Source organism: Elephas maximus, chromosome 11, assembly GCF_024166365.1.
Source record: "Elephas maximus indicus isolate mEleMax1 chromosome 11, mEleMax1 primary haplotype, whole genome shotgun sequence".
NCBI classification, from domain to species: Eukaryota; Metazoa; Chordata; class Mammalia; order Proboscidea; family Elephantidae; genus Elephas; species Elephas maximus.
Genome location: NC_064829.1, coordinates 19,506,741 through 19,520,296, shown reverse-complemented (window position 1 = coordinate 19,520,296; position 13,556 = coordinate 19,506,741). Strand labels below are relative to the sequence as shown.

Below are 13,556 nucleotides of genomic sequence, written 5' to 3'. Positions count from 1 at the left end.
CACCCTGGGGTTTTCCCCAGTGGAGCCTGCTTTTCCCCACCCATCTGGGAAGGCCTGGTGTGCTCCCTGGAATCCTGCCGACTACACCACTTTTTGGGGGACAGCCCCAGCAAGGAAAGACCCTCACTGTGTGCCCTGGCAGATAATCTGAAGAATTGACATGTAGTCCTTTCCAGATTCTTGAGTTTGTTCAGGGAACCTTACTGGCATGGGGAAGGAGCTGCTCTCCAGTGGCGGCTGGCTGGAGTATTTTCCGTAACCACCCTAGCATGGGACCCAAGCCTATATACCATTCTAGCTGGGACCAAGGCTCATTGTTTTCTCCCATGCCCTTGGGCAGTCAGTGTTCCCAGGGACTTTAGGTTCAGGCCCAGATGTTTCCTTCTTGTTGCTAAGGCATTTTTCGGCTCTGGCTTCTGGCCCAGTCATGCCACTCCCGGCCTTGTACCTTAGCCCGAGTCCATCCCGAATTCATCCCCAGCATGCTTCGGGGGAGAGCAAAGCTGATTCCATTAGGGAGGGAATGTACATAGCTGAATAGCATTACCCTATACCTGTTCAACGTCATAGAAACACACAAGCCTCCACTGCCAGATGGGGGTGGTAAAATTGCCTGAAGTGCATTGGCTGGGAATCGAACCCAGGTCTCCGGCATGGGAGGTGAGAATTCTACCCCTGAACTGCTCTTGCTCCCAAGTGCTGTATTAGATGCTGCATATTTAAGTGTGAAAATGAGGGATACATTTATTTATTGTGAATAATATAACATTCAATTTAAATGATTGCCTTTACTGCATTATTTCCTATCCCCAATTCCCCTTTCTCTCAATTTTGAAACACAATGCAAGAATATTTTCTTCTGTATAATTACCTTTTGGGTTTTTATAGTTCTCTACAACTGTAGTATGGAATTGCTAACAGTGTGACAGAGGAAAAAGTGTGAAATATGCTTAATTTCATTTGTTGATATTTACAGAAGAGTTAATCAATATATGCTAATCTTTTAGCAGCTTCTATCAAGCTTTCAGAAAATTTGAAGAGCTACTTTTGACTCCTTGGGGGAAACTTATATGAAAACATTTATATTTCTTCCCCCAAAATGACAGTGATGGAGATATATTAAAGGGAAATATGCTACCCACTGTGGGTACCTGAGCCCTAGGAAGTGTTATTAAGGCCAAGTGTGTTGGATTTTTACTTCTACATGTTTTGCTGTTCTAGTCTGTTTTGGAGCCCTGGTGGAACAGTGGCTAAAAGCTATGGCTGGTAACCAAAAGGTTGGCAGTTCAAGTGTACCAGCTGCTCCTTGGAAACCATATGGGGCAGTTCTACTCTGTCCTAGAGGGTCGCTATGAGTTGCACTCAACTCAATGGCAATGGATTTTGTTTTTTTAAGTCTGTATTAGTGGTAAAATCTTTAAGATTAGGGCAAAAGGAGGAAAGAATATGATTATAGTCATATTTGCTAATAAATGCAGTAATGCATTTATTGTTAAGTAAATTAAATCCAGGCATTTAAAATACTTAGAATTGGGTAATACAAAACATTCCAATGTGAAGTTTACATTTTTATACCTCAAATCAACATACTTAAGTTTGTGCATACATTCATTGAATTGTTTAAAGGTAAGATGAACATATTGAAATTCTGTCCATTTTCAATGAACTGTATATAAATTTTCATGTACTTTGATTTTATAAGATGGAACAAGCTTCTCATGAGGTAACGAGCTAACGTTGGTTTAGTGAAAAGCCTGCTGCTCTTAAAGTCTGAAGACCTGGATTTGAATCCAAATGGCTCTGTCTACTAACTGTATAAATTTATCTGGGCAAATTATTTAGTCTTTTCAGATCTCAGTTTCCTCATCCGTAAAGTGGGAATAAGAACTACCGCACCAGGTATGATGGCTAATGTTATGTGTCAAGTTGGCTGGGCTACGGTGCCTAGCTGTTGGTCAAATACTAACCAATTGCTGTTACGAAGTAGTTACACGTGATTAAATCAGCCACCCTTAAGCAAAGCACGTTACCCTCCATGATGTGGGTGGGCCTCAGCCAATCAGTTAGAGGCCTTGAGAGCAAAACGGAAGTTTCCCTAAGGTATATTCTGCCTCCAGAGTATGAGTAGACATTTTACCAGACTTTCTTATTTTTCACTCTTCCCATTACCTGATCTGTGGATTTTGGGACACAAGGTTGCAGGAATCTCCAGGCTGTCATCTGACCTACAAATTTTAGGGTCGCTACCTCACCCCCCATTCATGTGACCTAATTCCTCAAAAAAAAACTCTCTCTCTAAATATGTATATTTAGGTGGCAGCTAACAACTACAACATTTATTTATCAGTGGTTCTGTTTCTCTAGAGAACACTTACTAAGACACCAGGTAATTACGGGGGTTGAATTTGAAAGCAACTTTTTAACCAGTTGCATGGAGTTGATTCCGACTCACAGTGACCGTATGTATTTCAGAGTAGAATTGTGCTCCATAGGGTTTTCAAAGGCTGTGATCCTAAGGGAATAGATAGCCAAGCTTTCTTCCGAGGTGCCTGTGAGTGAGTTTGAACCACCAACCTTCCAGTTAGCCATTTGTGTCATGCAGGGACTCCTTTGAAAACAGCTAAAAAAAACCCAAACCAATCCATTGCTGTCGATTTGAATCCAACTTATAGTGAATCTATATGGCAGAGTAGAACTGCCTCCACAGGTTTTCAAAGCCTGTAATCTGTTTTTTTTTTTTTTTGGTTGTGCCCTCAAAGAGAAGACTTTATTATTTGCTGCCACAGTAAGTATAATCCATTACTTAAATGCACATTGTATCCACGGGGTCAAAGGCAAACCAGACAGTTAAGTTTTCAAAGCAAAGAAACAGTAGAATATTTGTCTATTTACATATTTAAGCTTATATACATTTAACTCTACTATCTAAAAGATTACATGTTCTTGGATTTGTACTTATAAATCTTCAAAGTCTTGAAATTTCACAGACGGCAGAACATGAAAAATCCATGAAACAGATTCCAAAACTTTAGGTATTTGGGTGGAGTGTTCACTCACCGCTAAGGTGCTTCACTTGTAGATTTCAGGATCAGGTTTTCACCCTGTCTTTCAACTTCAAAACCCATTTTTTAAAGTACAGATGGGTCTGCCAGTCCTTGTTCCTCCATCTTTGCAATCAAATCTTGCTTTTGGCTATTGTGTTCTATGAGGTTTCAGACTGTATACACCACCCACTGGGTGCTGCAGTTGTCTAGGATCAATGGAATGCCATCCACCTTATTCATCTTGTCTTGGTTTTCTTTATTCTTGTAGCACAGATTTCCAATCAAACGAATGAGATGAGACTTAAACCCAACAGCCACACTTGAGATGTCAGTTTCTGCTTTTATACAACCAGTGGTAGTGAAGAGGTTTGCAGTATCTTTTCCAGCTATGGAATCAGTCATAAAAAATCAATTACTCTTTCCAGCAAGCCAAGAAAACCCTGTATATAGGTGAGCAGATCAGTATTAGCAGTCATGTCACAACGGTATCAAGAAGCCGAAATATCGCCAGAACCTCCTCATCCTCGGTTTGATGCTCTGAGGTCAACTTCAGCACTCCCCTACAGTCATCCAGGAAAGTGCCGGCACTCAGCTCTGCGTGGCTTAAGAACACAGGGATGTCATCCTTTGTCAGTGGGTCATCACCCACGATTTTGGCTTCCGTAAGGCCTAGAAATGTCACCCTTTCTTTCTTGACTGGTCAGTTTGGCATACATGGCTTTTTACCAGTTCCGGGCTTTTCAGAAAATGGTCTGTAATAACCAACAACGGCCATTCTGATTCAGGCTGCTTTTGGTGAGCTTCTATGACACTAATCACCGTATCGAAATTTTCTTGCAGTTCGTTCATTCTTTTAAGATTAAGGGTTCTGACATAATCACTGAAGAGTAGGCAACAATCTTTTTGTCATGATGATTTAAGCAAGTGAAAAGGAGCTCTGGGAAAGCATGCGCCCAAACGACAGGCTGGGGTTCTTTGTTTCGTGAGGCAACACTGCCTAGAAACTGCAGGCGGCAGCGGAAAGCTGTCAACGAGGATTCCTGTTCCGTTTGCAGTTCACGAAAAAGAAGAATCAAATCAACAGCAACACCAACTGTATCCAAGTTCCTGATTGAATCCTGGTTCACAGAACACTCAATGCAAGCATTTCGGAGACACCTGAAGCATTCCGTCACTAACTGCAGGCTGGAAGCCAGATGTTCCACTTGGGATGGATCTCAGCAGGCCAGTTCAACATCAGGAGAAGACTTCTTTAAGACACTCAGGACTCTTTGGAAGATACTCTTAGGTGGTGTTTCTGGATTGCGCTGCTCCTTGAAGGGTGTGGCCAGGGAGCCGAGAGTCTCCAGATCCTGGGCGGGCGTGGGCACCAAGACAGGGGACAGCGGGGCCGGAGGCAGCCCGAGCGCCGCCATCTTGGCGCTTGCGCTCTCACGGAGGCTGCCGAGGAGGACGAGGAGCCCGCCCTGCCAGGCCGCTGCAGCCGCACGCCCAAGACTGAGCCGCTGCGGGGCGAGCGCACGCGCGCAGGCTCGCTTCCCCCGGGAGCTGCGGACGAGACGAAGGGCCGAGGCTGTAATCTTTAGGGAAGCAGACTGCCACATCTTTCTCCCGTGGAGGCCACGGGTGAGTTCAAACTTCCCACCTTTTGGTTAGCAGACGAGCGCTTAACCACTGCGCCCCCAGGGCCTCTCTTGAAAGCAACTAGACTAGTTTTATTACGTGGTAGGCACTCTGTGAACATTTGTTTCTTCATTCGGCTTCTAGAAATGTTAATATAGATAATATGGCCATAGAGCAAGGGTGTGGTAGAGGGATGGTTCCACTAAACTAAAAAAACCCAAAAAACGAAAAACCCAAAGCTGTTGCCGTCTAGTCAATTCCGACTCACAGCGACCCTATAGGTCAGAGTAGAACTGCCCCATACAGTTTCCAAGGAGCGCCTGGTGGATTCAAACTGCTGACCTTTTGGTTAGCAGCCGTAGCTCTTGACTACTGTGCCACCGGGCTTTCCATGGCTGTACTAGGTGACCTCAAAAGTCGTATCCAGACTTAGTTTCTCTGACCATAAATGGCCCTCTGTCACCACACTGTTTTCATTCAACTGACATTTTATTGGGCATTTATATGTGTCAGGTACTCACTCTACTGTGTACTTGGTAGGTATCTACGTGGGAAGGGAGAGTGTGGGGAGTGCGTTTGCCTTTTTTTGCCGTGCTTCATTGTCCACACAGTATACTGTCACCTCTGGCTCCCTGTAGCCTCCAGAGCTTGTCCCTGATCTCCAACTTCAGTGATTGTGTCCTCCAACGTCCTATGCTTTTTCTTTTCTAGGGCTCGCGCCCTAAACTCCAAAGTAGTACCTAGCTCAGAAGGCTCTTGTAAGGGTAAATGAGCTGATACGTTAAAGTACTTAGAATAGTAGTCTGGCAATAAGAAAGTGTTCAATAAATTTTACTTGTTGTTCCTTGCCCATTCCTTCTGGGGTAGGATTTGGTCTTTTGGGCTGGCCATCTTGTGTTCAGGCCCTTTCTGGGGAAGAAGTTTGTTTTCATCCTGTGAGGATCAAAAAAGATCACAAGGGTAAGAGTCTTAACATTTGGGTTAAAAACAATGTAGCAAGTGACTTTTGTTAGATAAGTAACTATAGCATTATCCTCATGGAAAGCATATTGTATACAATAAAATGTTGATAAATCATCACTTATAGTTCCTCATAGGTTACATTTATTTTGTCGTAGTTTCATATTTTTAAGTTTTACAGTCAATTTTTATATGCATAATAAGATGTGAAAAACTGAAAAACCTCTCAGAAATACAGAGATAAAGCATCCATGCACAAAGACATGTTTTCCTCATTGTTAAACCAACTGAGTTTACTTCTAACAAGAACATCAGAAAGTTTCTTACCACGGAAGAGTGACCTTTAAAAATATAGACCTGACAGCCAGATAAACTACACACCATTTACAGAGGGATTCAGTGGAATTTACTCCATCTATTTCCTTGGCCTCTAGAGGAAATTACTCATTCTAGAAGGGCAAAGCTGATTGAGAAAGGAAGACACTGAGATTGAAAAGGGACAATGCTTTGAACTCTGTTTATCGGAAGGAGTCTAGACCTCTGGATTTTCATCTATAAAGTGGGGCAATTGGACTAGATTATTTTAAAGGCACCTTCCAGGACAAACAGAATGAGCTGTACTGTGTTAAGCTATACCGTGTCTGTGCTGTTTAGGTAGAAGCCATAAACTCGTTACCAAACTGCTTTGTTGCATGAGTCAATAACTTCGTCCCACTCATCATTGGATCCACAGTACACAGCTCAAAGCCTGAGCCAGACTCCTGTGCTTTCTCTATTATAATACCTGCAGAGAGATTCTCTAGAAGAGACATCTTACCTTGTAAGGTTGTCATGAGAGGCAAGTAAGGTGATGGATTTGGCAGTGCTTAGAGACCTGTAAGGGTTTTTTTTTTTTTTGTTGTTGTTGTTTGTTTAATATGGGGTAAAGTTGTAGAATACATGAACTAAGGATAGACTAAGGCTATTTCTTTGATATGGAGAATTTTAGAGCTGGAAGAAAACATGATGGTTATTTAGTTGAGCCTACTCACAATGGCAGAAGCAGGTGAAGTGACATGCGCAGTGCCCAAAGCCAGTAAGGTTATTTTTTCTTTTACTCACAATGGCAGAAGCAGGTGAAGTGACATGCGCAGTGCCCAAAGCCAGTAAGGTTATTGGTGGCTGACAGATAAAAGAAAGCAAGATGTCATGATTTTGAGTTCATGAACCTGTAGCTTCTGATTAGTTAGTATGAATATTTCCAAAATAAAATAACATGGAGGAAAAGAGGTTATTTGTACCAAGATGACACCTCATCGGAAGCCATTGTGAAATTTGCCTTTAAGAACTTGACTAAATTAGTAATAGTCTTTTTACAAAAGGAGACTACACTGTAAATTAGCTGTTCCCATTCAATATTAGAAGATGGGCCTGAATTTGGGAATAAAAATAAAAATATTTTTGAATTTGGGGATAGGTCTCTTATATTTCATTTGCTGTTTTTTACTTTATCATGGGAAGCTTTGGGCAAAAGCTGGTTTTATTTACCATTATTGAGTTAGTTTACGTATATGCGGAATATCTCTTGATTTTCCAGTAATGAACCAGGCCACCAATTTGTGTCATTTTTTAATGACTGTATCTGGAGACTTGTATACCAGTGTACCAGTGTATATTTTCAGCCCATCATTGAGAAGTTGAAAAATACTTATTTCTTAGAGATGCAGCATTTAAGTGAAATGCCTTAATTTATAGGGCCCAGGAGAGTTTCTCTAAGCCCAGGAAGATACAAAAAAGCTGCTCATTTTCTATGTGGGTATGTTTTTATAAAGAGCTGAACTTTTGGAATTTATCTGTAGGTAATGCTGCTAGCTTTGATGTTCACCGTATCACAGCTGTCCTTGCAGTGGAGATGGTGTGAGTGGGAACTGGGAATCAGGTGAATTAGCAAATGAACCCCCAGAGAAACCAGATGGAAGGATTAATAAAAAGGATTAAGCACACTCTTTAGATACCTTTTAAAATAATGGCCTATTCTTTGAAAAACATTTAGAAGACACCAATAACCACAAAGAAAAGAGGAAAAAAAATTTCTGAAATTTTTTTTCCAGATGTAACAATTATTACGTTAAGTGTATAGCACCCCTACGATGTTTTCTATTTAAATAATATGTATAAACAAAATCGAAACATTGCTGTTTGATTGTCAGTCTTTTTCACTTATAATACCTTAAATATATTTTCATAGATTTATATATAGTATATTCTTTTTTTTATATTCTTTAATTCTTACCAAACACAGGTATCTTAGGATCATTGGAACCAAATACCACATGCAAAAACTTGATTTTTTAAAATGGCTTAAACCCTTGAATTCCTATCAAGCTCCTGCCTCCATTGTGCTAGGCACAAAGTGATTTTACAGCAGTGATTACGTTGGAATGCAGTACTATGAGATACATTTTGAGAATAATGGCTTGGATTTCTACTTGGGACTTGTGATTTTAAATTTATAGTACCGGTTTCAGGCATACTTACACTTAGAGCCTTGAAGTAACAAATCCCCTTCCTATAAAACTAAAAACTAAACCCAGTGCCGTTGAGTCGATTCAGACTCATAGCGACTCTGCATCCCCTTTATCGTTCTTCCTTCATAAGGTGTGGAGAACAACAGATTTTAGAACTTCTGGACAGTGCATTCATTATATAAGGCAGTTTCATACAGCTCACTGGATTATAATATATAGGACAAAGGGCTCCTAAATCCAGAAACTTCTTTAAAATACCTCTTCAGTGCTTCAGGGGACTGTGAATGGGCTGAACCAGCACCATAAACACCCTAAAAACTTCCCTATAATCAGGATGCTGTGAATGAGATAAATTACCACATTTTTATTGAAAGGATTAAACATCCAAAAGAAAAAAGGGAAGAAATATGGCTTTAAATTCTAATGCACGGCACAGAAAGAAATTTTTCTCTAACGGGAGAGTTTTACTAGAATCCTGCTAAATTAGCAATAGGAAACAGTCATGTAAAGATTCAAAATAATTCTTAATATCATTGGCTCATTCATGCATGTGTTCAGTCATGTATTTATTCACAAGTATTTATTGAGCTCCTACTATGTATCAGGCTCTTCTCAATCCTTGAGTATACAAGGATGAGTAACACACTTTGTAGGGAAATAACCCCCCGTTGTAGGTTTGTAACTTTTGCTAGACTATTGTGGTTGTTGTCTTATGCTATGGTATTGCTGTGCTGGTGTGTGGAGGGTAGTCTTTCTTGGTGTCAGCTACCTGGGGATAAGATTGGTCTCTCAGTTTGAAACGCTGATCTGAGAAGGAGTGCTCTTAGCCTTGAGGAAAGTAGTAAGATTTTTAGGAGGAAGGGTGGCCTTGGGCTGCATTTTGGATGTGGTATTCTGCAACCCAGTGGCTGTGTGGAAGAAGGACCTGATGGTCTGCTTCCTTAAAGATTATAGCCAAGAAAACCTTATGTGGCAGATGTACTCTGTCACATGGGGTTGCTATGAGTTGGAACCAACTCGAAGGCGCCCAACGACAACACTCTTCTTTTGGCAGAAGCCCAAGCTCTCCACAGTGCTGCTGACCCACTTATTGAGCTCTACATTGGCAGCATAAAGTGAATCACTGCTAATTCTCTCAATTACCCTGCTAGATAAGAATTATTTATTTTCAGATGGGGAAAACAATTTAGAGAGATCAGACAACTTACGAGGGTTCAGTTGCAGACAACAGAAATCACTCTAGCTATTTTAAATGAAAAGGAATTTAATTCAATAAATTAGGTGCTTACGAAATTATAGAAAAGCTGAAGCAGCAGCCTCTAGCTTGGGTCTCCAGAAATGACTTCCATAATACCACCACAAAGCTGGCCAGCAAAGGGACTGTTACCTCTACTATGTTTGGGTAACTGGGAATCACAAAGCTTCATGCCAATTGCTGCTCCAAGACTAGATGGTCTTGTCTGTGATCTGAAGTTTAGATGCAGCTATCAGAACTACTGGTTCCAAAGTCAGGCCAAGCCTGCTAAACCTATACCTGCAAAATGGGTAACCTGCATGCTGCCTCTCAACACTCACTAAGCTAGCCGCCGCACACTGGGACCTCTGCTAATGTGGATTTAGGAAAACCCCATCCATATGACTGCATGCCAGCAGAGATAATAGGGGCTGCAGAAGTAGTTTCTGGAACCTGCTCTCCTACCAGCCTCCTACGAGTGCTTCATATTGCTAGAACCTAAATCACATCCTGACCTTAGTTGCAAGGGGACTTGGAGAAGTAGTTTTTAACTTTCTGGACACTCCAGGAAAAGAAGTCAAACTAAAAGGTAGGTAGAATAAATGTTGGGCATCAAATGACTATAGCTATCTTGAGTGGCTTGGTAAAGTAGAGGGTCAGCAAAAAAGAGGAAGACCCCCAATAAGATGGACCGATACAGTGGCTGCAACAATGGGCTCAAACGTAACAATGATAGTGAGGATGGTGCAGGACTGGGCAGTGTTTCTTTCTGTTGTACTTAGGGTCGCTATCACTCGGAACTCACTTGATGGTAGCTAAGAGCAACAACTTCATGAGTGGAGAGTTGGTATTTAAACTCAGACTTGAGTCCATGTGTTTCAGAGTAGAACTGTGCTCCATAGGATCTTCTTTTTTTCCCCCATTTTTAAAAAATAAATTAATAAATTTTGGATAAAATATACACTGTATAGGATCTTTAATAGCTGATTTTTCAGAAGTAGATCACCAGGCCTTTCTTCCTAGGTGCCCCTGGGTGGACTCAGACCTCTATCTAACCTTTTGGTTAGCAGTTCCGTTGTGTGAATATACCATTCAAGCACTTAACTATTTGCACCACCCAGGGACCCCATTTGAGTTGAAAGCGCTGAGCTCTTTGCACTATACCACACATGTTGAATTGGAATCAATATAAAATCCATTGAGGTGACCTTGGGGCTTATTTCTACCAATTGCAAGTGAACAAGTGGGAAACTTTTGATCGGAAAGGACTTGAGCCAGTCCCAGAGAAAATGATATAGCCTGGCTTGGGGTTTTGGAAGTCTGTGGGGCTCCCGACTGAGTCAGAATAGACTGAGAAGCTATGATTGTGGTCTGGCTGAGTGGGAGAAGCAGACCAAGAAAAGTGGGGATGACGTCTGCTTAGTCTCAAGGGGAAACACTTCCTGAGCATAGAGAATTTGTAAATGGCTAAGGCCATGGGCAAACCCTACTGGCATTCTCTATAGAAAAAGAGAATTATATCTATTCATAGGAAAGATCCTCAAAAGATTATAGGCTATTAGGTTGCCACATAAAGAGCTAGGAAAAGGTTGAGATCGTAGGCAATTGATGTAATTAATTTACCCTTGAGCTTCAAGCTTGGTTTAATAGCCATTATAGAGTCTATCCAAAGTAAAAAGAGCAGGTGCAGATTTACACGAATGAAGATGGAGGTTCCTGTAGTCTCCTAATCTACACCAGGAAAGGAGAGCTGAAGGTGGGGAGATGTGTTCTCTTGCTTCTTAGTAAATCTTACTGATAGTTTTGCACTCTCATAATGAGCCCGCCAAGTCAAAGGGAGCCTTGCCCTTGGCTCATAGCCTTCCCTTTCATGGAATGCTTATTTCTTCACTAGTGTGGTTTTCATATGCCTTTCAGGGTGCAGCTCACACTCATTGGACTGGATAACCCATCAGTGTATATCTGATGTTCAGCGTAGTGTTTGAAACAGCACAACATTTAGTACATCTTTTTTCTTTCAAAATTTTGACTAAGTTTGGAAATAAAGCAGAGTAAATGAAAGAATAAAAGTTTATTGTTACTAGAGGCTGTCTTAGGTCGTAGCATACTGTGAGAAGAAATGAATTCCCTGATTTTATCCCTGAAAGGAAAAAGGGCAGAGCTGAACCAAGCATGGCATTTATTCTTTTCAAATTAATTAATCAAATAAGTCATTCTACTTCCAATTGATGGAATAATCTAAGATGTACCTAGGAGTGGGATTGCTGAATCATAAGGTAGTTCTATATCTAGTTTTTTTAGGAAGTGTCAGACATTTTTCCATAGTGGTTGTACCATTTACAGTCTCACTGTCATTGAATAAGGGTTCCCATCTCCCCACATCCTCACCAGCATTTGCTGTTTCCTGTTTTTTTGATCAGTGCTATTTTAGCAGCAGTGAGATGATATCTCATTGTTGTTTTTATTTGCATCTCTCTAACGGCTAAAGATCAAGAACATTTTTTTCGTGTATTTGTTGGCCACTTGAATGTTCTCTTCGGTGACATGCCTATTCATGTATTTTTTAATTGGGGTGTTTGCTTTTTTACTGTTGAGTTTTTGAAGTTTTCTATGTATTTTAGAGATTAGACCTTATCAGATATGTCATTCCCAAAGGCTTTTTTCCCCGGTCTTCAGGTTGTCTTTTTGCTCTTTTGATGAAATCTTTTGATGAGCATTAAGTGTTTAATTTTTATGAGTTGCCAGTTATCTATTTTGTCTTCTGCTGTTCTTGTATTTGTAGTTGTATTTGATAATCTATCATTAAAAAAAGCCAGGTCCCATAGTTTTGCCCCTGTGATTTCTTCCGAGAACTTTATGGTTTTGGCTTTAACATTCAGGTCTTTGATCCATTTTGAATTAGTTTTTGTGTATAGTGTGAGGTGTGGGTACTGTTTCATTTTTCTTCACGTAGATATCCAATTTTGCCAGCACCATTTGTTGAGGAGACTTTTCTTTCCCCATTGAATAGACTTTGACACTTTGTCAAAAATCAGTCATCCGTAGATGAATGAATTTATTTCTGGATTTTCAATTCGATTCCACTGGTCTGCATGTCTATTGTTGAACAAGTACCAGGCCGTTTTGATTACTGTAGCTGTATAGTATGTTTTGATGTTGGAAAGTATGAGGCCTTCTTTTGTTCTTTTTCTTCAATATTGCTTTGAATATTCGGGGCCTCTTTCCTTTCCGTGTAAAGTTAATGATTGTTTTCCATTACAGTAAAGAATGTTTTTGGGATTTGGATTGGATTGCATTGTATCTATAGAACGTTTTGGGTAACGTTGACATTTTCACAATATTAAGTCTTTCAATCCATGAGCATGGGATGTTTTCCCGTTTATAATTTTCTTTTAGTGTCTTGTAGTAGTGTTTTATAGTTTTTATTGCATAGGTCCTTTACATCCCTGGTTAGGTTTATTCCTAGGTATTTTATCATTTTGGGAAAAGGCATTGTTTTCTTGTTTTCCTTTCAGATTCTTCCCTATTGATGGATAGGAACCCAACTGATTTATCTGTTATTATTATTTTTAGTTTTGAAATTCAAGAGATTTTAACTACTGAGATTTATTTTTTTCTCTTTTTATTTTTTCCCCAGTGACGCTGATCCAGGTGAACACTCATTCTGGAGTGTTGCTCTTGTAGCCTTTGTCATGAATTCACTTAGTGCAGGCTTTGGCTTCCTTGTCCCTACTCTGTCTCTCTTCTTTAGAAGGTGAGTAGACTGATTGCTGCAGAGTTTGTGATGTAGCAGATGGACATAATGGTTTGCTGTCAGGCCCCGATTTGTGGAAGGACCTCTAAGGCTGTTAGAAGGAGGCAGAATGGGAACTGCACACCAAGATGGCTTTTGCCTTTCCTCTGAGGCATCCTTGTAAACTAGGGATCTAATTCAGTATAAACAAAAGAATGCTTTTGCCAAGTGTCAAAACATAGGTCTCCTTCTTGCCAGGACCTTGTGCCTGTCATTGTATGTCTGGCTCAGCCACCATTTATGCTGCTTACCAACGAAACCTTTCCTCTATTTGTTTGCATTCCAATGAAGCATTTCAAGTACTCAGTACTTCATCTGATGTCAGGTGTCCTTCTTCATTAATGGATCTCCTCTGGGTCCACTTACTTTTAAACCTACTAGATACAATCTGATGA

At 40.6% G+C, this 13,556-nt stretch overlaps 1 pseudogene; it reads right to left on the bottom strand.

Annotated features, from left to right (window-relative positions):
* Window positions 1–3,059: 3,059 nt before the first annotated feature.
* Window positions 3,060–4,459, bottom strand: LOC126085677 (ataxin-10-like; annotated as a pseudogene).
* Between the last annotated feature and the right edge of the window lie 9,097 nt (window positions 4,460–13,556).